At 33.3% G+C, this 9,672-nt stretch overlaps 1 long non-coding RNA gene across 1 annotated transcript in view; it reads right to left on the bottom strand.

Annotated features, from left to right (window-relative positions):
- Positions 1-482: 482 nt before the first annotated feature.
- The window catches only part of LOC147822543 (uncharacterized), a 54,346-nt gene continuing 45,156 nt past the window's right edge, over positions 483-9,672 (bottom strand). The window contains exon 5 of the long non-coding RNA XR_015445602.1: positions 483-5,181. This is a non-coding gene — a long non-coding RNA (uncharacterized LOC147822543). The remainder of the gene's footprint in view (positions 5,182-9,672) is intronic.

Below are 9,672 nucleotides of genomic sequence, written 5' to 3'. Positions count from 1 at the left end.
ATAAATCTGTCAAATGAATGAACTACAACAATACACATCAATACATATGACTTTTAATAAAATAACATGAGGAAAATTAAAATAAATACCAAATATCATATGCCTCATTAAACCCACACTGTACAGTAAGACACACCTAAAACTGTAAGATAAATTCTTTAGGAATAAATTTCCATGCAAAACAACTATATAAAATGTGACTAATCATAAAGAGGGGAAATATTTGGTGCTACTTCAGATAAAGGGAAATGAAACAGGATAATATGTGGAAAGTTAACTTCAAAGTTTTATCTTTTATTTAGGGTAACTGGGTTGAAAATGCTTACTACATTATTAAAAATTATAGTTGATCAGGGCCGGGGATTTAGCTCAGTGGCACCACACTTGTCTCAGAAGCTCAAGGTCATGAGTTCGATCCCTGGTACCAAATAAAGAAAAATTACAGTTGATTAAATGATCAAAAAAATAAAAGGCAGGCTTATAAGAACCAGGAATGAGAGTTTTTCAGCAAAAATCTAAAATTAATGGAAGACAAGACCATGTTTTTTCTGGTTACTTCTAGTTTTTCAATTTTTTATTTTATGAAAAAATACAATAAAATTTCATAATCAAATAAGAGAACAAGTTATTACACTGCATACCATTATCTTCAAAGTAGTACGCAGATTACAAGACATAAACCAAAATGTTTCTTACAAAAAAGAAACAAACACAATAACACAAATTTTTCTCTTCAATGATCTAGGACCATGGTCTTATAACCAGTTTTGAAATAAGAATTTCAATATGTACCCATATTTTTACCTTGTTTACACACTGACACATACATAAACATATATTTCTCTTTCCCTACTTATTTTATGTAAAGTGTGTCTGTAGTAATCAAGTCTAATTGTGTTACAGTATAGCAAGATGCAATTATGACAAAGTCACAAGACAAATGATCATCATGTAGAGAAGGATTTGGTAACTGATGATACCCTGAATCTCTTGTTTTAACAGAAAGTGGCCATAGTTTTATTTATATCATAAAGAGTTGCATTATGTTAGACATTATGATATTGTCATTACTATTTTTGTTTGTAAGTTTAAGTATGGAAAGATAAATATGTACAGTGTTTCACCGCAATAGAGGCAGTGAATTTAGTGAATTGAATTCAACCCTCACCATCACTTCCTTTGAGCATGTCCTGGACAAATAAGACTGAAGAAATAAAACCTACATTTTTGAGACTCCCTTACAGTTGAATGTTTCTGGATACAAATTAGGTTCCACCAGGGCCAGGGATTTAGCTCAGTGGTTCCACTGCCTGCCTCGCAAGCGGAAGGACCCAAGTTCGATCCCCGGTACCAAACAAACAAACAAACAAAAAAACAAATTAGGCTCCAACAATGAAATGCACTTTAATGAGATTTGGAAGGCAGAAATGATTTGAGGATCATCTTTCTATAAATGCTTTTACTATTATTTCTGGCAAGCAAAATCATAAAGAATGTAATGTCTGTGTGTGTGTTTGTTTGTTTACACCAGCAATCCAGTATCCATTAAGTTAACTAGTGTTGAGAAGCAATTGTACTGGTGATGGAGGATGGACTAAGCCATGGATATCTTGGCACAAATTTCATGGAGGTAAAAGGGTTGCTTTGCTTCAGTAAAGGTGACTTGCTAATTTCTCAAGATACAACCATGGCTATGCATCCTTAAATGTAACAATTTGAGTGGGAGGGTTCTGATTCTCTACTTTCCTGATATAAATAGAAGTAGCATATTCTCTGGCAGAATAGTTCTGCAGTTTAATTGTGGAGGCCAAGTTTAGAACTTATTCCTCTAAGCTCAGACAACATATTTGAAGGACCCTATACCTTGTAATAAATATTTAGAGAGTGATTTTATTTGCCCCCACTGAATCCTGACTGATACAGATGTGCTCTTGGGAAATGATTTTTTATGCAATCCTATTCACTTATTAAAGAACAGAGTATAAAAACAATTTAATTTTGATTGAATTTCAAGGGAAGTCTGGCTTCTAAAATGTTAAATTTAAATTTCTCTAATACCCAGATTATCTATCAAACTTGTAATTACACATGCAAATATGTTTCCAGAAAATAATTAACCAAATGATAAAGAAAAAATTCTGCCTCAAATATTTATGGATTTTTAAATTACTCCAGTCATTTAAACTAAGCCTTTGAAATATAGGCATTTTCACCAAAATAAATTGAGTTAAGCTTAGTTTGATATCACCTCATATTTATTGCGTGTTTATTCAGAGCTAAGCAGTGTTCCATCATCTTACTTTCATTTTTTCCTCCTTGTCACAGATGTTTGATCCCCAGAAAATAGACTCATTGTTTCAGAGAGAAAAGCTAATCTGAGATTTTTTTTACAGTTGGGGTTGTATGGTAGTGGTATGTCTATATATTGCCCAGGATGGTCTCAAACTCCTGGGCTCAAATAATTGTCTCACCTCAGACTCCTAAGTGCTGAAATTACAGAAACACCATGTTCAGCAATGTGAGATTTTTTTTTTGTGGTGCCAGAGATTATTTTAATTGGTAAAGGAAACACAGGTGCGTTGAGGGCTTGACTAGGTACCATCGTCTATGGATTTGTGTTTATTTCTAGGTACAGTTAAATTACCACTAGAACCATCAGAACCAATACAGAGAAAATAAGTTTAGTAGTTAGTGCACTCCTCTTGTATGTTGATAGAAGGAAATACAGTCCTAATCCATAGGAACTATGCTATAATAGATTCATATAATGCTGAGGGAGCATAGTCTAATTTCCAGAAAGACATTCCCCAATGACAAATGGAATATGTCTTTTCCATCCACTTCTTTCCACTTTTCACTTCTCTCCATTTCTACCTCTACCACCCTATTAACAAACTTCTAGCACCATTCATCTTGTTTTTTATTGCACCTCTTTAAGTGGCTTCACTGTTTCACTCTTCCCTTGCAATCTACTCTTTTCACAGTATCCAGAGTGATCTTTTTAAATAGTTAAATCAAAATATATCCCTCCTCTTATTGAAATTCTTTTTTAAACTTTTATTTGTACATGTTTGCATTACATAATGATTACATTCATTGTAAGAAATTTGTACACACACATAACACATCTCAATTATTTTCCCCTTCTCTCCACCTTCTTTTATTTTGCCAGCATCAGATTCATTTCTTTATCTTGACCATATAAATTTAATCTTCATAAATAAAAATTAAACATAAGACTAGTAATTAAAAAACATATAAAACATGTGAGACAATTGTACTAAGCCAAGGCACTTTTAGGTACATTGTCCATGCTGGATAACAGTAAGGGTTTTTTTTCCTCTCTTTTTTCTGATTATTTGCCTTTTATTTCACACTTTATTTATATATTAGGTTTTTAATATAAGAGAAACCATGTATTTAAGGTTGAATACCTAATTTATTTCACTTAACATAATCTCTAGGTACATTCATTTTCCTACAAATGACTAGTTTATCCTTCTTTATGGCAGAGTAGTACTCCATTGTATATAAATACTGCATTTTCTTTATCCATTTATCTATTGATGAACATATAGGCTGTTTCCAAGATTTAAGTATTATGAATTGTGCTGCTATCAACATGGATGGCATACATCTCTGTGGTATAATGTCTTCAACTTTAGAAATGGAATAGCTGGGTCAAATGGAATTTCTATCTTTCATTTTGTCAGGAATCTCCACATTGTGTTCCATAGTGGTTATATCACTTTAAAATCCCAGAAACAATGAAGAAGGATTACTCTTTCCTCATAGCCTTGCCAGCATTTGTTTTTGGTTGTTTTCTGGATTTCGTTTTTGGATTTTTTTCTGGTGTGAGAAGGAATCTCAGCATTGTTTTAATTTGTATTTCTTGAATGACAAGCAAGGTTGAACATTCTTCCATGTATTTATTGGCTGTTTGCATTTCTTCATCTGAGAAGTAGCTATTCATTTCAGATGCCCATTTTCTGATTGGGTCTTTAAATTTGGGGGTGTAATTATTTTGAGTACTTTTAATATTCTAGATATTAGTCCTATAGCTGGCAAACATTTTTTCCTATTCTATAGGTTGTCTCTTTTTGAAATTCCTTAAATGTTTCTATCTGCACTTAAAATAAAAAGCTCATACCCTTAACACAAGCCTCATAATCCTGGATGGTCAGGTATCTGTTAACTCTCTAACCTTACTGTGACATTGCTTTGCCACCTCAGTGTTTCTATTCTGGATTTGTATTCACTTCCTTGAATACTCATGTCCTTTTTCAACTCAGTCTCAACTCAGTTGGTGTTTACTGTTTGGAACATTCTCCCTTCCACCTTCACATTACTTACACCTTCCCATTTTTCAAGGTCTAAAATGTCAGTTTCTCAGTAAGGCCTATCCTTTCTTATGGGACTCTATGTCTTTCCCTCATAACTCATATCATATAAGTTATGTTTATGCACTTGAATTCTTAATAGTATATCTCTACCAGGAGAGTATAAGCCCCAGGATAGTAAGAATGGTGGACATTGTTTCCCTTACTTGCTGATATTGGTGGGGCAGAAAGGGGAACTAATGCACCAAGCCCTGCCTTTGGAAAACAGGAAGATCTCTGATTTCTCTACTTCATGTTGTTGCCAAGCTAAGCAAGGATCTGATCTTTCATTCACTATCAAGGAGAAGTAGGTGATGTTCTCCTATCATAGTAGCATCATCAGGGCCCATAGGGAGTTAAGCCTCTACCCACTACTGGCATCAATGAAACTGAATGAAGCAATATAATTTGGGGCTAGTAAGCATTCTACTTTCTCTGGTTTCAGTAAGGACTACCTGTGACACCAAAGATGAGACAGTGTAAAGCAGGCCTAGGGGGTACTCCATTTCCCTCTCCCCTTGACACCTATGAGGCATTAATGAGACTGAATGTGGCAGTGTCAGGCTGAGCTAATTGTCATTGTGCTTCCTGCACCTCTTCCACTGGTAAGAGTAGGGCCCAGTGGAGCTAAATATTTGGCTGCCAATTTCGCAGCAACAAAGAAATGTGGGTCTGCCTTCTTTCTTCAGCCCAGGGCAGCAGTGATGCTCTACAGGGAGGTGATCTCATATTTGCCCACCAGGAATAAAGGTCCAACTTTTACTGGAATATGTCGGCAGAGTTGATCTTCCAACTCAGCCATCTGCAACAAAACAGTATAATTTATCAGTGGAATTAGGTGGGATATTGAATATGTACGCCAACCCAAATCTCATGTTATACCTTAAATGGAACTACATGCTTAAAAAATTAAGTAAAATCCAGAGTCCCACAATATCAAAAATCTGCAGGATAAAATAGAAAATCACTTATCATGTCAACTACCAAAAAAATTATGACATCAATGAAAATATAATCAATAGATGCCAGTATCAAGATAAATCAGATATTAGAAAAACAACTTTAAAGTAATCATCATAAAAATGACTGAATAAGCAATTAAAATAATCTGAAGCAAATGAAAAATAGTACATTCCTGGGAAGAAATGTTATAAAAAAGAACCAAGTGAAAATCATAAAAATTAAAAATACAATAACTGAAGCTAAAGACTCATTAATGGTCATAAGAATAGAATGAATATTACAGAGGATAGAATAATTGAATTTGGGAACATGCCAGTAGTATTTCCCCCAGGCTAGTTAACAAAAGGCAAACAGAATACAAAAAAACCCCCAGTATGAAAGATATGTAGACAAAAACAAGATAGCTAATGTCCATATCAATGTAGTCACAGAAACAGAGGAGTAGGAGAGAGGGAGTGTGTGGTTGAAAATATAGTTTCAAAATAAAAGTTGAACATTTCAGAATTTGGAAAAAACACATAAATCTACAGATTTAAGAAGCTAAATGGACACCATAAAAATACTGGTCCAGTGAAATCTACAATAAATAAAAGATGAAGAATCTTAGGGGCAGCCAGGAAGAACACATTACCTATAGAAGACAACCCAAGGATAGTAGACTTCTCATCAAAAACCAAGGAGGTCAAAAAGAAGTACTGTCATATTATTCACATATTTAAATAAAAGAATATTCAATGGCATTCTATATACAGCAAAGATATTTTTAGAATTGAAGGGAAAATATACTCCTAGACAAACAGAAACTAAGATAATTTGTTGCTAGTAAACTTATCTTTAAAATGGCTAAATGAAGTTCTTTAAAACATATTGGAAATGGTAATAAGAAAAAGCTTGGCACTTCAAAAAGGGAGGAACATCAGAATGGGCAAAAATGGCCACAAATAACAAATTTTCCAATTTCTCCTGTTTATTGTAATATTAGATAGCTGAAATAAAAGCAATAACCCACCTGCTATGGTGCATAATTGTTGAGAGGCAATTATATCATAAAATGGAGAGGATAAAGAAATCTGAATGAAACCAAGTAGTATACATATATTCAAGTTGATTGTATGTCAATACCAATAAACTGTAATGCCATATATAAATGTTGTATCAGAATTAATCACTAAGAAAATTAAGCAAAGCGATATGCTTTTTAATATAGCTGCAAACAATCAAAATAGATTCCTTAAAACTTGTGTAACCTGCTAGAAATTAAGAAAAATAAAAATAGGAAATGAATAGTAAAATTTCATCCATTAAAATAAGGGAATTCCATGAAAACCTACCTGAAATTTTTATAACAGAGAAAATGCAAAAATACATTGAAAATATAAACCAATAAACTCACATAAGAATAATCTGAATAAGCTTATATATAATAAAGCTATTGAGTTGTTAATAAAATTACAAAAAAGAAAATTCCAAGACTAATGTTTTCACAGATAAATTCTACTAAATGTTTAAGAAAGAAATCATACCAACTGTCCATAATCTCTCCCTGAAAATAGCAGTAGAAGTTATACTTCCTAACTCATTCTCCAAGGCAGCACTACCAAAATCAGATACTATACAAAAAGAAAACTATGAATCAATATCACATAAATAGGTACTCAGAAAACATTAGCAAATCATATCTAGCAATGTATAAACCCAATTATACATCATGACTAAATGGGTTTTACTCCAGATATGTAATTTTGAGCCAACATTTGAAAACTAATCAACTTAATCTACCAAATCCAAAAGCTAAAGTAGAAAGATTATATGTTCCTAACAATAGAGAAAGAAAAAAAAATTTGACAAAATTCAAAACTCACTCATGGTTTAAAAAAAAATCTCATCAAGCTAAGAATAGAGAAGAACTTCAACTTGATAAAGAGCAGCTAGAAAAGTATGCAACTAATATCATTCTTTTTTTTTGGTACCGGGGGGGATTGAACTCAGGTCCTTGCACTTGCACAGCAGGTGGCGAAACCACTGAGCTAAATCCCTGGCCCACTAATATCATTCTTAATGGTGAAGGCTTTTCCTCCAAAATCATGAGCAAGGTAAGTTTATGAGGCCCTAACCAATCATATTCAAAATAGAAATTCTAACCACTTCAAGAAAGCAAGAAAATTAATACAGATTGGAAAGAAAGAAATCAAACAATGAAATAAAAAAGCAGATTATAAAGAAATCAAACTATGACTACTAGAAAATAACAGGACTGTTTATGTAGAAAAATCTGAAAAAAATACCTCCTGGAGCTAACATTGCAAGTTACAAGACACAAGATGAACACATAAAATCAATCATATTTCTGTATACTAATAATTAACATTATTAACATTGAAATGAAAACACAATCCTTTATAATTGCTCCAAGAAAATGAAACACTTAGGTATAAATTTTCCAAACACATACAGGATTGATATGCTCAAAATTACAAAATACTGCTCAAAGACATCAAACCTCTAAGTAAATGGAGAGAAATACTATGTTCATGGATTGGAGGACTAAACACAGTAAACATATTAATTCTCCTGAATTGGCTTCATAGGTTTTGCATAATTTCTATCAAAATCCTAGAAAAAAATGATAGATACAGACAATATTATTCTAAAATTGGCATGCAAAATAAAAGGTACTAGAAAACCTGTAACAATTTTGAAGAAAGAAGAATGAAGTAGGATGAATCAACATACCCAGTTTTAAGAATTATGATATGAGGCACAGTTGGAAAATACAATGAAAGTTTAAAAAATTTTAAAAATATAGTAAATGACACATTATCATTAATCTCTCTCAAAATACTTCCTTTTGAGTGGAACACCCATTATTTTTTCCACTTTCTAAAGCAGTTTTGGAAGTTCTTTTATGAGTGTCTTTAGTTGCACTGTCATTGTTACCTCAATGTCTTCAACTCAAAATGTTTACCATTCATGATCACTTTGACTTTGAGAATGAGTCAGAAGTCAAACAGTGTCATATTCTCTAAATAAAGTGAATTAGGTTACTTTCTAATGTTTTTACAAGGCTGCAATTTTCACTCCACAGCAGAATTCATCATAGTTTTTAATCATACCTCATAAAGACACTCATGAAAGTGGACTTCCACAACTGCTTCCAAAAGTGTCAAGAATGATGAGATAAATATATATGATGTGAGGGGAAGTATTTAGAGGGGGATTAATGGGAAAGTGTCTTTTACTGTAGTAATATTTTTAATTTAAAAATTCACTGTATGTGTTGATCTCACCTCCACAACTGCAGTAACCAAGACTGGGTAGTATCAGTACAGGTATATTAATAAAAGAAACAGAACAGAGAGCCCAGAGATATATCTATACAAACATACCCAACTACCTTTGACAAAGGTGCAAAAAGAATTTGATGAAGATAGGATATTATCTTCAACAAACAATACTAAAATAATTGGATATGTATAAGTAAAATAAAGTAAAATTTGACTTAAATTTTATACCTTAAAAATTAACTCAAAATGGGTCATGAACTTAAATGTGAAATTTTAGTTTTTCTCTACAAAAGACCTACAAGGATGAAAAATGAGATAGAGAATGGGATAAAATAACTATATAGCAAAGTGTTAGTACCTAGAAAGAGTATGAGAAAGAATAACAAAACAAGTGAACAGATATTACAAATGATTCTAGAAATCTACATTGTGACTGGAGTGACCATATGAGGGTTACAAGAGAAGAAAGACAACTAATTGAGTAACTCACCCACAGGAATAAAGTCCTGTTAGGGAAAGTCCCTGGGAGTAAGGGATAGGGAAAGCATCATTCACTTGGTGGTTTCATGGGGTCTTAGTCACTTTCTCATCACTGAGACATAATACCAACCACCCACAACTTAAAGGAGAAAAGCTTTATTTTGGCTCACAATTTGTACAGGTTTCAGTCCATAGCTGGCTCCAAGGCAGGGTGGTATGCAGAGGGTCATGGCAGAGGAGAGACAGCTCATGACATGGCAGTGGAAAGCAGAGAGAAATCAGGAGAGGTACACTCATCCAAGCCACATCCTGTGACCCACCTTTTCCAACCAGACTTTACCCCCCAACATCATATTTCATATAAACTCATCAAGAAACTAATCCACTTATGAGTATAATTCTGCCATAATCCAATCACTTCCCCAAACCCTGATCTATGAGCTCAGGAGGCTTTGGGAGAACATCTAGATATAAATGACAACAGATGGCTATGCAGAGTAGTTTTGTTCTTGTACTAATTGGTAGGGGAAAAGGGAGTCTGCTTCATTGCGGTTTAATAAGAGCTG

This window comes from Heterocephalus glaber, unplaced genomic scaffold (assembly GCF_053883595.1).
Source record: "Heterocephalus glaber isolate CG9 unplaced genomic scaffold, H.glaber_assembly_v1.0 deba00001613, whole genome shotgun sequence".
In the NCBI taxonomy this organism is placed as follows: Eukaryota; Metazoa; Chordata; class Mammalia; order Rodentia; family Bathyergidae; genus Heterocephalus; species Heterocephalus glaber.
The sequence above is the reverse complement of the archived record's forward strand: the minus strand, read 5'-3'. Positions and strand labels throughout refer to the sequence as shown.